The sequence below is a fragment of the Octopus bimaculoides genome, chromosome 2 (assembly GCF_001194135.2).
Source record: "Octopus bimaculoides isolate UCB-OBI-ISO-001 chromosome 2, ASM119413v2, whole genome shotgun sequence".
NCBI lineage: Eukaryota > Metazoa > Mollusca > Cephalopoda > Octopoda > Octopodidae > Octopus > Octopus bimaculoides.
This window is the reverse complement of record NC_068982.1, coordinates 46,218,509-46,222,126: the sequence shown is the minus strand read 5'-3', so window position 1 is coordinate 46,222,126 and position 3,618 is coordinate 46,218,509. Positions and strand designations below refer to the sequence as shown.

The 3,618-nt window shown below is 33.4% G+C and overlaps 1 protein-coding gene and 1 long non-coding RNA gene across 4 annotated transcripts in view; one reads left to right on the top strand and one right to left on the bottom strand.

Annotated features, from left to right (window-relative positions):
- The window catches only part of LOC106874362 (uncharacterized), a 15,946-nt gene extending 12,547 nt beyond the window's left edge, over positions 1–3,399 (bottom strand). The window contains exon 1 of the long non-coding RNA XR_001409998.2: positions 3,103–3,399. This is a non-coding gene — a long non-coding RNA (uncharacterized LOC106874362). The remainder of the gene's footprint in view (positions 1–3,102) is intronic.
- The window catches only part of LOC106874350 (uncharacterized), a 554,238-nt gene that overhangs the window by 8,184 nt on the left and 542,436 nt on the right, over positions 1–3,618 (top strand). The window lies entirely within an intron of this gene.

Here is a 3,618-nt window from a genome sequence, read left to right as displayed (position 1 = left end):
TATATATATATATATATATATATATATATATATATGGGAGAATTTACGAAAAAGACAACAGACGAAGACAGGTGCTGTAAACAACAAACGGATGTATTAGTTTAACGCTTGGGAATAGAGGAAGTCTTTGACGTTTCGAGCCTACGCTCTTCAACTGAAAGGAACACAGAAAGGAATAAGGAGAGAAACAAGGAGAAAAAAAATATAAATGTAGTGATCAGCGATATATATATATATATAAATGTACAGGAATTAATCTCTCTTCGCTCCTTTGATGGAGAAATACAATACTATACTAATAGCAAAAGGAGATGCACGTTGCGTTTAAAGGTGAAAAGACGATTTCTTACGGTTTGGTCTGCACTCGGAATATACGTCTGTCCCATGTTAGAAATATTAATACCTTGTTTCAAATGGGCAGAAGTACATTCTGGTCTAAACAGTATCAGTGAAATGACACCTTCACTCTTATCTTTCCTACCACTGCAGCCCACAGCAAAGACTCAATTCAATCTTTTATTGTTTTCATGTTTTTGTTCCTTTATCCCCTTCTTCCTACAACTCTCTCTCCCCCTCTCCCTCTTCTTCTCCTCCCTCACTTTATCCATTTCCTTTCCTCTGCATCCATTTGTATCCATTCATTTCTTGTAACTCTTCCATCCTCGATTGTGAGCTACTGCATCTGAACTATTAGTTATAAATAATAACAACATTTCTACCCGAATAATAATGTTACTCGAAAGGTGATGCACGTAGAATTTCCGTGACTTCGATTTTCTGATTGGCAAAGTACGACTCAGTTCATAAGGGGTCCATCTGATGAGTGTGATTCATTAATTTTGCACAAAAGTCTGTTTGGTTGTTTGTTAGTATGTCATTGTTAAAGTATATTTTACATTCTCACTATGTTCATAACGGAAACGTGGTCTTTTATTTTTCTTACGAAGATCTGCAAAGAGTCAGGTATACATAGCTGTTTCAGTGTATGTATTGGAATTACAACCTTCTAAGAGATATCTTTCTCTGATATATCAAGAATTATAATTTGAAGATCTATTTGCTTATGACACTGTTTGTTAAAATAAGCCACACGCTCAAACACCCACGTACACACACATACTTATTTATATATATATATATATATATATGTATATATATATATATATAATAAATATTATATAAATATATGCATATATACATACATATATGTACATACCTACGTATATATGTATATATACATGCATATATAGGTACTGGACATAAAACAAAACGTTAAACACAATGTGAAACGAAAACATAAAAATGAAAACATAGAAAACGAACATTTTTTCGAACAACGATAAAAACAAACAAAGAAACGAGAAATGCAGCATAAAGAATATACCCCTTCTTCAGTTGTCCCTGCTTCATCTACTCCGCGTTTATATATACAGTTCAAATTTACAGAAAAACAAAAGACGAAGACAGTTGTAGGAACAACAAGCGGCGTATTAACTTAACGCTCGGGAAAAATAGAAAAGTTTTTTTTACGTTTTGAGCCTACGCTCTTCGACAGAAAGGAAAAAGAGGGAAAAATGGAGAGAAAATGAAAAAAATGACAAGAGAAAAAAACAGTGTAGAGTTCGACAGTCCAACATGATATACATTCATACATACATATACATATTTCTATGTATGTGTGTGTTTGTCCATAGATGCATATATATATATATATGAAAAATGTATCTACGTATACATATATGCATATATATGTGAGTGTGAATGTGTGTGTGTATAAGATGCATGAATGCATACACACACACACACACAAACACACACACACACACACACACACACATACACACGCACACTCACAAACGCATATGAGATGTATTCACCAAAATATGAGATGCGCCTTAGGCACAGACGCGCTCCTAATTATTAGGATATTTTGTAGAAAAAGAAAACAAAACGAAAGGAAACAAAAAATTTCGTATCGTCCATCATACGTTTAGTGAGAGCAGTTTCGAAGTAGTTTTGTGGGAAGAACATTATTTTGTGCTTGCAAATGTAATGTTGACTGGTATCAAGTACAAAATCATATACATTTGCATTATACTAACCTAAGGAAGAAAAATAAATCGTATGTATTCTAGATAAAAAGAAATACGGTTGATTGGTATTAGTGAATACAGGTACTGACAAACAAAGTTAATATATCGGGAAAAATTGGTACAATCCAAGCAACAAAGAATATGAGAATGAATTTCTATTGTTACAGTATATGCAGAGAAAGCAAGCAAATATACTTTTAAATATTAGTACACAGCAAAGAAGAGGAAAAAATAACAATGTATTCTAGGAGAAACTTGTGCTTCAGTAAATAGCATAGCTTACATAGCTAGGCAACAAGGAACAATAAATGCTAAAAAAAAACAAAAAACACAGCAGACTTTTAAAGTTGATTTTATCATTGTTTGCAAATTGTAAAAACTTATCGTGTACGGAATATGTAAATCATCACACTCAGAACTTGAAATCTGATTCACCATAACTGGAATTCTTTGAAACAGAGTTTGAGGCTACTGTATTTGATTGAAACAATAAATTGTCTTCCTTATTATCAATAAAACTATTCATTCATGCCACATTTTGAAAATGGCTATACAACCAGATCATCTTTTATGCTATTCTATGTCCTTCTGGTTCACAAACAACGGGGAAAGTAAGCCTGTTATTACTTCCTGCCGGTGTCACTTCAAAATCTGAAGCTTACATTCGTTTTTTCCGTTCCTTCCTCGCGGGTTCTTAAAATCACTCACTGACTGAGAGATTAGATCTGGTAATACAGCTGAGTTATCATTTACACAAAATTTCCTTTTAACACGCTCAGTCTTTCGAGCTCCAAACTGGCCTTAAAGAAAATTACTATCCATTTTGCTTCAACTTGTAGCTAATCTGACTGCATCCTTGGAAGAACATATGGCAGAAGCTCATGCAAGGAAATTGCTACAGAAATCAGGTCTGGTAACTCTATAAGCCAATGAAGATTACGTTAAATGGTCATTAATCTACTAAAAATAAAAGCAACAAAATATAGGAGATTGGTAATACTAGACTTACACGTAAGATGGTCACAGGTGGAATGCCATTACTCATTTAATTTTGGTCGATGAAGCGGCTAGAAAACAACAACAATCACTGATGTTTAAAACTGTAGAAGTGAAAATTGGCATGGACAAGATTTGAACTCGTAGTGTAGAGATATGTAACCATATACTACATTTTACTTTGCACAACATAGAGTTCATTCCATCAAACAGTTATCTCTTTTCAAGATGCTGTTATAACGAGAGTGGGGTCGTCCACAATACGTTACAGATTTTAAATAGAAAGATAGAAGCATAACTCAGTAGAAAGCTTTGCATGAAGAATGCTTGTTGCTTGGTTACATACAGTAATATACATACATACATACGCACGTGCGCATATATGCTCATATGTCCATATATTTGTATCTATCTATATCTTCTTCTCCGTATATATATATATATATATATAAACCGTATATATATATATATATATATATGTGTGTGTGTGTGTGTGTGTGTGTGTGTGTGTGTGTGTGTGTGTGTGTGT